The sequence below is a fragment of the Carcharodon carcharias genome, chromosome 27, assembly GCF_017639515.1.
Source record: "Carcharodon carcharias isolate sCarCar2 chromosome 27, sCarCar2.pri, whole genome shotgun sequence".
Classification (NCBI taxonomy): Eukaryota; Metazoa; Chordata; class Chondrichthyes; order Lamniformes; family Lamnidae; genus Carcharodon; species Carcharodon carcharias.
The window spans coordinates 6,761,443-6,770,741 of NC_054493.1; the positions used below are offsets into that span (position 1 = coordinate 6,761,443).

A 9,299-nucleotide genomic window follows, 5' to 3' on the forward strand; every position below is an offset into this window, starting at 1 on the left:
AGACTGGGTGGAGAGGGAGAGAGGGATTAGACTGTGTGGAGAGGGAGAGTGGGATTAGACTGGGTGGAGAGTGGGAGAGGGGATTAGACTGGGTGGAGAGGGAGAGAGGGATTAGACTGTGTGGAGAGGGAGAGAGTGATTAGACTGGGTGGAGAGGGAGAGAGGGATTAGACATGGTGGAGAGGGAGGGTGGGATTAGACTGGGTGGAGAGGGAGAGAGGGATTAGACTGTGTGGAGAGGGAGAGAGGGATTAGACTGTGTGGAGAGGGAGAGTGGGATTAGACTGAGTGGAGTGGGAGAGTGGGATTAGACTGTGTGGAGAGGGACAGTGGGATTAGACTGGGTGGAGAGGAGTGTGGATTAGACTGGGTGGAGAGGGAGAGTGGGACGAGACTGGGTGGAGAGGAAGAGTGGGATTAGACTGGGTGGAGAGGGAGAGTGGGATTAGACTGGGTGGAGCGAGAGATAGGGATTAGACTGGGTGGAGAGGGAGAGAGGGATTAGACTGTGTGGAGAGGGAGAGCGGGATTAGACTGGGTGGAGAGGGAGAGTGGGACGAGACGGGGTGGAGAGGGAGAGTGGGATTAGACTGTGTGGAGAGGGAGAGATGGATTAGACTGTGTGGAGAGGGAGAGTGGGATTAGACTCGGTGGAGAGGGAGAGAGGGATTAGACTGTGTGGAGAGGCAGAGTGGGATTAGACTGGGTGGAGAGGGAGAGAGGGATTAGACTGGGTGGAGAGGGAGAGAGGGATTAGACTGGGTGGAGAGGAGGGTGGGATTAGACTGGGTGGAGAGGGAGTGTGGGATTAGACTGGGTGGAGAGGGAGAGAGGGATTAGACTGTGTGGAGAGGGAGAGAGGGATTAGACTGTGTGGAGAGGGAGAGAGGGATTAGACTGGGTGGAGAGGGAGTGTGGGATTAGACTGGGTGGAGAGGGAGAGAGGGATTAGACTGGGTGGAGAGTGAGAGAGGGATTAGACTGGGTGCAGAGGGAGAGTGTAATTAGACTGTGTGGAGAGGGAGAGTGGGATTAGACTGGGTGGAGAGGGAGAGTGGGATTAGACTGGGTGGAGAGTGAGAGAGGGATTAGACTGGGTGGAGAGGGAGAGAGGGATTAGACTGGGTGGAGAGGAGGGTGGGATTAGACTGGGTGGAGTGGGAGTGTGGGATTAGACTGGGTGGAGATGGAGAGAGGGATTAGACTGTGTGGAGAGGGAGAGAGGGATTATACTGTGTGGAGAGGGAGAGAGGGATTAGACTGTGTGGAGAGGGCGAGTGGGATTAGACTGGGTGGAGAGGGAGAGAGGGATTAGACTGTGTGGAGAGGGAGATAGGGATTAGACTGGGTGGAGTGGGAGAGTGTGATTTGACTGGGTGGAGAGGGAGAGTGGGATTAGACTGGGTGGAGAGGGAGAGAGGGATTAGACTGGGTGGAGAGGGAGAGTGGGATTAGACTGTGTGGAGAGGGAGAGAGGGATTAGACTGGGTGGAGAGGGAGAGTGGGATTAGACTGTGTGGAGAGGGAGAATGGGATTAGACTGGGTGGAGAGGGAGTGTGGGATTAGACTGTGTGGAGAGGGAGAGAGGGATTAGACTGGGTGGAGAGGGAGAGAGGGATTAGACTGGATGGAGAGGGAGAGTGGGATTAGACTGTGTGGAGAGGGATTAGACTGGGTGGAGAGGGAGAGAGGGATTAGACTGGGTGGAGAGGGAGAGAGGGATTAGACTGGGTGGAGAGGGAGATTGGGATTAGACTGTGTGGAGAGGGAGAGAGGGATTAGACTGGGTGGAGAGGGAGAGTGGGATTAGACTGGGTGGAGAGGGAGAGTGGGATTAGACTGGGTGGAGAGGGAGAGTGGGATTAGACTGTGTGGAGAGGGAGAGAGGGATTAGACTGGGTGGAGAGGGAGAGTGGGATTAGACTGGGTGGAGAGGGAGAGTGGGATTAGACTGTGTGGAGAGGGAGAGAGGGATTAGACTGGGTGGAGTGGGAGTGTGGGATTAGACTGGGTGGAGAGGGAGAGAGGGATTAGACTGGGTGGAGAGGGAGAGAGGGATTAGACTGGGTGGAGTGGGAGAGAGGGATTAGACTGGGTGGAGAGGGAGAGCGGGATTAGACTGGGTGGAGAGGGAGAGCGGGATTAGACTGGGTGGAGAGGGAGAATGGGATTAGACTGTGTGGAGAGGGAGAGTGGGATTAGACTGGGTGGAGAGGGAGAGAGGGATTAGACTGTGTGGAGAGGGAGAGAGGGATTAGACTGTGTGGAGAGGGAGAGAGGGATTAGACTGGGTGGAGAGGGAGTGTGGGATTAGACTGGGTGGAGAGGGAGAGAGGGATTAGACTGGGTGGAGAGTGAGAGAGGGATTAGACTGGGTGTAGAGGGAGAGTGTAATTAGACTGTGTGGAGAGGGAGAGTGGGATTAGACTGGGTGGAGAGGGAGAGTGGGATTAGACTGGGTGGAGAGTGAGAGAGGGATTAGACTGGGTGGAGAGGGAGAGAGTGATTAGACTGGGTGGAGAGGAGGGTGGGATTAGACTGGGTGGAGTGGGAGTGTGGGATTAGACTGGGTGGAGAGGGAGAGAGGGATTAGACTGTGTGGAGAGGGAGAGAGGGATTAGACTGTGTGGAGAGGGAGAGAGGGATTAGACTGTGTGGAGAGGGCGAGTGGGATTAGACTGGGTGGAGAGGGAGAGAGGGATTAGACTGTGTGGAGAGGGAGAGAGGGATTAGACTGTGTGGAGAGGGAGAGTGGGATTAGACTGGGTGGAGTGGGAGAGTGGGATTAGACTGGGTGGAGAGGGAGAGTGGGATTAGACTGGGTGGAGAGGGAGAGAGGGATTAGACTGGGTGGAGAGGGAGAGTGGGATTAGACTGTGTGGAGAGGGAGAGAGGGATTAGACAGGGTGGAGAGGGAGAGTGGGATTAGACTGTGTGGAGAGGGAGAATGGGATTAGACTGGGTGGAGAGGGAGTGTGGGATTAGACTGGGTGGAGAGGGAGAGAGGGATTAGACTGGGTGGAGAGGGAGAGAGGGATTAGACTGGATGGAGAGGGAGAGTGGGATTAGACTGTGTGGAGAGGGATTAGACTGGGTGGAGAGGGAGAGAGGGATTAGACTGGGTGGAGAGGGAGAGAGGGATTAGACTGTGTGGAGAGGGAGATTGGGATTAGACTGTGTGGAGAGGGAGAGAGGGATTAGACTGGGTGGAGAGGGAGAGTGGGATTAGACTGGGTGGAGAGGGAGAGTGGGATTAGACTGTGTGGAGAGGGAGAGCGGGATTAGACTGGGTGGAGTGGGAGTGTGGGATTAGACTGGGTGGAGAGGGAGAGAGGGATTAGACTGGGTGGAGAGGGAGAGAGAGATTAGACTGGGTGGAGTGGGAGAGAGGGATTAGACTGGGTGGAGAGGGAGAGCGGGATTAGACTGGGTGGAGAGGGAGAGCGGGATTAGACTGGGTGGAGAGGGAGAATGGGATTAGACTGTGTGGAGAGGGAGTGTGGGATTAGACTGGGTGGAGAGGGAGAGAGGGATTAGACTGTGTGGAGAGGGAGAGAGGGATTAGACTGGGTGGAGAGGGAGTGTGGGATTAGACTGGGTGGAGAGGGAGAGAGGGATTAGACTGGGTGGAGAGTGAGAGAGGGATTAGACTGGGTGTAGAGGGAGAGTGTAATTAGACTGTGTGGAGAGGGAGAGTGGGATTAGACTGGGTGGAGAGGGAGAGTGGGATTAGACTGGGTGGAGAGTGAGAGAGGGATTAGACTGGGTGGAGAGGGAGAGAGGGATTAGACTGGGTGGAGAGGAGGGTGGGATTAGACTGGGTGGAGTGGGAGTGTGGGATTAGACTGGGTGGAGAGGGAGAGAGGGATTAGACTGTGTGGAGAGGGAGAGAGGGATTAGACTGTGTGGAGAGGGAGAGAGGGATTAGACTGTGTGGAGAGGGCGAGTGGGATTAGACTGGGTGGAGAGGGAGAGAGGGATTAGACTGTGTGGAGAGGGAGAGAGGGATTAGACTGTGTGGAGAGGGAGAGTGGGATTAGACTGGGTGGAGTGGGAGAGTGGGATTAGACTGGGTGGAGAGGGAGAGTGGGATTAGACTGGGTGGAGAGGGAGAGAGGGATTAGACTGTGTGGAGAGGGAGAGAGGGATTAGACTCGGTGGAGAGGGAGAGTGGGATTAGACTGTGTGGAGAGGGAGAATGGGATTAGACTGGGTGGAGAGGGAGTGTGTGATTAGACTGGGTGGAGAGGGAGAGAGGGATTAGACTGGGTGGAGAGGGAGAGAGGGATTTGACTGGATGGAGAGGGAGAGTGGGATTAGACTGTGTGGAGAGGGATTAGACTGGGTGGAGAGGGAGAGAGGGATTAGACTGGGTGGAGAGGGAGAGAGGGATTAGACTGGGTGGAGAGGGAGATTGGGATTAGACTGGGTGAAGAGGGAGAGAGGGGTTAGACTGTGGAGAGGGAGAGTGGGATTAGACTGGGTGGAGAGTGGGAGAGGGATTAGACTGGGTGGAGAGGGAGAGAGGGTTTAGACTGTGTGGAGAGGGAGAGTGGGATTAGACTGGGTGGAGAGGGAGAGAGGGATTAGACTGGGTGGAGAGGGAGAGAGGGATTAGACTGTGTGGAGAGGGAGAGAGGGATTAGACTGTGTGGAGAGGGAGAGAGGGATTAGACTGTGTGGAGAGGGAGAGAGGGATTAGACTGTGTGGAGAGGGAGAGAGGGATTAGACTGTGTGGAGAGGTGGAGTGGGATTAGACTGGGTGGAGAGGGAGAGAGGGATTAGACTGTGTGGAGAGGGAGAGTGGGATTGACTGGGTGGAGTGGGAGAGTGGGATTAGACTGTGTGGAGAGGGAGAGTGGGATTAGACTGGGTGGAGAGGAGTGTGGGATTAGACTGGGTGGAGAGGGAGAGTGGGACGAGACTGGATGGAGGGGGAGAGTGGGATTAGACTGGATGGAGAGGGAGAGTGGGATTAGACTGGGTGGAGAGGGAGAGAGGGATTAGACTGGGTGGAGAGGGAGAGAGGGATTAGACTGTGTGGAGAGGGAGAGCGGGATTAGACTGGGTGGAGAGGGAGAGTGGGAAGAGACGGGGTGGAGAGGGAGAGTGGGATTAGACTGTGTGGAGAGGGAGAGAGGGATTAGACTGTGTGGAGAGGGAGAGTGGGACGAGACTGGGTGGAGAGGGAGAGTGGGATTAGACTGGGTGGAGAGGGAGAGAGGGATTAGACTGTGTGGAGATGGAGAGAGGGATAAGACTGTGTGGAGAGGGAGAGTGGGATTAGACTGTGTGGAGAGGGAGAGTGGGATTAGACTGTGTGGAGAGCGAGAGAGGGATTAGACTGTGTGGAGACGGCGAGTGGGATTAGACTGGCTGGAGAGGGAGAGAGGGATTAGACTGGGTGGAGAGGGAGAGAGGGATTAGATTGTGTGGAGAGGGAGAGTGGGATTAGACTGGGTGGAGAGTGGGAGAGGGATCAGACTGGGTGGAGAGGGAGAGAGTGATTAGACTGGGTGGAGTGGGAGAGAGGGATTAGACTGGGTGGAGAGGGAGAGAGGGATTAGACTGTGTGGAGAGGGAGTGTGGGATTAGACTGGGTGGAGAGGGAGAGAGGGATTAGACTGTGTGGAGAGGGAGAGAGGGATTAGACTGTGTGGAGAGGGAGAGTGGGATTAGACTGGGTGGAGTGGGAGAGTGGGATTAGACTGGTGTAGAGGGAGAGTGTAATTAGACTGTGTGGAGAGGGAGAGTGGGATTAGACTGGGTGGAGAGGGAGAGTGCGATTAGACTGGGTGGAGAGTGAGAGAGGGATTAGACTGGGTGGAGAGGGAGAGAGTGATTAGACTGGGTGGAGTGGAGGGTGGGATTAGACTGGGTGGCGTGGGAGTGTGGGATTAGACTGGGTGGAGAGGGAGAGAGGGATTAGACTGTGTGGAGAGGGAGAGAGGGATTAGACTGTGTGGAGAGGGAGAGAGGGATTAGACTGTGTGGAGAGGGCGAGTGGGATTAGACTGGGTGGAGAGGGAGAGAGGGATTAGACTGTGTGGAGAGGGAGAGAGGGATTAGACTGTGTGGAGAGGGAGAGTGGGATTAGACTGGGTGGAGTGGGAGAGTGGGATTAGACTGGGTGGAGAGGGAGAGTGGGATTAGACTGGGTGGAGAGGGAGAGAGGGATTAGACTGGGTGGAGAGGGAGAGTGGGATTAGACTGTGTGGAGAGGGAGAGAGGGATTAGACTGGGTGGAGAGGGAGAGTGGGATTAGACTGTGTGGAGAGGGAGAATGGGATTAGACTGGGTGGAGAGGGAGTGTGGGATTAGACTGGGTGGAGAGGGAGAGAGGGATTAGACTGGGTGGAGAGGGAGAGAGGGATTAGACTGGATGGAGAGGGAGAGTGGGATTAGACTGTGTGGAGAGGGATTAGACTGGGTGGAGAGGGAGAGAGGGATTAGACTGGGTGGAGAGGGAGAGAGGGATTAGACTGTGTGGAGAGGGAGATTGGGATTAGACTGTGTGGAGAGGGAGAGAGGGATTAGACTGGGTGGAGAGGGGAGAGTGGGATTAGACTGGGTGGAGAGGGAGAGTGGGATTAGACTGTGTGGAGAGGGAGAGCGGGATTAGACTGGGTGGAGTGGGAGTGTGGGATTAGACTGGGTGGAGAGGGAGAAAGGGATTAGACTGGGTGGAGAGGGAGAGAGGGATTAGACTGGGTGGAGTGGGAGAGAGGGATTAGACTGGGTGGAGAGGGAGAGCGGGATTAGACTGGGTGGAGAGGGAGAGCGGGATTAGACTGGGTGGAGAGTGAGAGAGGGATTAGACTGGGTGGAGAGGGAGAGAGGGATTAGACTGGGTGGAGAGGAGGGTGGGATTAGACTGGGTGGAGTGGGAGTGTGGGATTAGACTGGGTGGAGAGGGAGAGAGGGATTAGACTGTGTGGAGAGGGAGAGAGGGATTAGACTGTGTGGAGAGGGAGAGAGGGATTAGACTGTGTGGAGAGGGCGAGTGGGATTAGACTGGGTGGAGAGGGAGAGAGGGATTAGACTGTGTGGAGAGGGAGAGAAGGATTAGACTGTGTGGAGAGGGAGAGTGGGATTAGACTGGGTGGAGTGGGAGAGTGGGATTAGACTGGGTGGAGAGGGAGAGTGGGATTAGACTGGGTGGAGAGGGAGAGAGGGATTAGACTGTGTGGAGAGGGAGAGAGGGATTAGACTCGGTGGAGAGGGAGAGTGGGATTAGACTGTGTGGAGAGGGAGAATGGATTAGACTGGGTGGAGAGGGAGTGTGTGATTAGACTGGGTGGAGAGGGAGAGAGGGATTAGACTGGGTGGAGAGGGAGAGAGGGATTTGACTGGATGGAGAGGGAGAGTGGGATTAGACTGTGTGGAGAGGGATTAGACTGGGTGGAGAGGGAGAGAGGGATTAGACTGGGTGGAGAGGGAGAGAGGGATTAGACTGGGTGGAGAGGGAGATTGGGATTAGACTGGGTGAAGAGGGAGAGAGGGGTTAGACTGTGGAGAGGGAGAGTGGGATTAGACTGGGTGGAGAGTGGGAGAGGGATTAGACTGGGTGGAGAGGGAGAGAGGGTTTAGACTGTGTGGAGAGGGAGAGTGGGATTAGACTGGGTGGAGAGGGAGAGAGGGATTAGACTGGGTGGAGAGGGAGAGAGGGATTAGACTGTGTGGAGAGGGAGAGAGGGATTAGACTGTGTGGAGAGGGAGAGAGGGATTAGACTGTGTGGAGAGGGAGAGAGGGATTAGACTGTGTGGAGAGGGAGAGAGGGGATTAGACTGTGTGGAGAGGTGGAGTGGGATTAGACTGGGTGGAGAGGGAGAGAGGGATTAGACTGTGTGGAGAGGGAGAGTGGGATTGACTGGGTGGAGTGGGAGAGTGGGATTAGACTGTGTGGAGAGGGAGAGTGGGATTAGACTGGGTGGAGAGGAGTGTGGAATTAGACTGGGTGGAGAGGGAGAGTGGGACGAGACTGGATGGAGGGGGAGAGTGGGATTAGACTGGATGGAGAGGGAGAGTGGGATTAGACTGGGTGGAGAGGGAGAGAGGGATTAGACTGGGTGGAGAGGGAGAGTGGGATTAGACTGTGTGGAGAGGTAGAGCGGGATTAGACTGGGTGGAGAGGGAGAGTGGGACGAGACGGGGTGGAGAGGGAGAGTGGGATTAGACTGTGTGGAGAGGGAGAGAGGGATTCAACTGTGTGGAGAGGGAGAGTGGGACGAGACTGGGTGGAGAGGGAGAGTGGGATTAGACTGGGTGGAGAGGGAGAGAGGGATTAGACTGTGTGGAGATGGAGAGAGGGATAAGACTGTGTGGAGAGGGAGAGTGGGATTAGACTGTGTGGAGAGGGAGAGTGGGATTAGACTGTGTGGAGAGGGAGAGAGGGATTAGACTGTGTGGAGACGGCGAGTGGGATTAGACTGGCTGGAGAGGGAGAGAGGGATTAGACTGGGTGGAGAGGGAGAGAGGGATTGGACTGTGTGGAGAGGGAGAGTGGGATTAGACTGGGTGGAGAGTGGGAGAGGGATTAGACTGGGTGGAGAGGGAGAGAGGGATTAGACTGTGTGGAGAGGGAGAGAGGGATTAGACTGGGTGGAGAGGGAGAGAGGGATTAGACAATGTGGAGAGGGAGTGTGGGATTAGACTGGGTGGAGAGGGAGAGAGGGATTAGACTGTGTGGAGAGGGAGAGAGGGATTAGACTGTGTGGAGAGGGAGAGTGGGATTAGACTGGGTGGAGTGGGAGAGTGGGATTAGACTGGGTGTAGAGGGAGAGTGTAATTAGACTGTGTGGAGAGGGAGAGTGGGATTAGACTGGGTGGAGAGGGAGAGTGCGATTAGACTGGGTGGAGAGTGAGAGAGGGATTAGACTGGGTGGAGAGGGAGAGAGTGATTAGACTGGGTGGAGTGGAGGGTGGGATTAGACTGGGTGGCGTGGGAGTGTGGGATTAGACTGGGTGGAGAGGGAGAGAGGGATTAGACTGTGTGGAGAGGGAGAGAGGGATTAGACTGTGTGGAGAGGGAGAGAGGGATTAGACTGTGTGGAGAGGGCGAGTGGGATTAGACTGGGTGGAGAGGGAGAGAGGGATTAGACTGTGTGGAGAGGGAGAGAGGGATTAGACTGTGTGGAGAGGTCGAGTGGGATTAGACTGGGTGGAGTGGGAGAGTGGGATTAGACTGGGTGGAGAGGGAGAGTGGGATTAGACTGGGTGGAGAGGGAGAGAGGGATTAGACTGGGTGGAGAGGGAGAGAGGGATTAGACTGGATGGAGAGGGAGAGTGGGATTAGA

General features: G+C 55.6%; 1 protein-coding gene across 1 annotated transcript in view; it reads left to right on the forward strand.

Annotated features, from left to right (window-relative positions):
* Positions 1–9,299, forward strand: part of LOC121270129 (tetratricopeptide repeat protein 5-like) — a 62,095-nt gene that overhangs the window by 22,304 nt on the left and 30,492 nt on the right. The window lies entirely within an intron of this gene.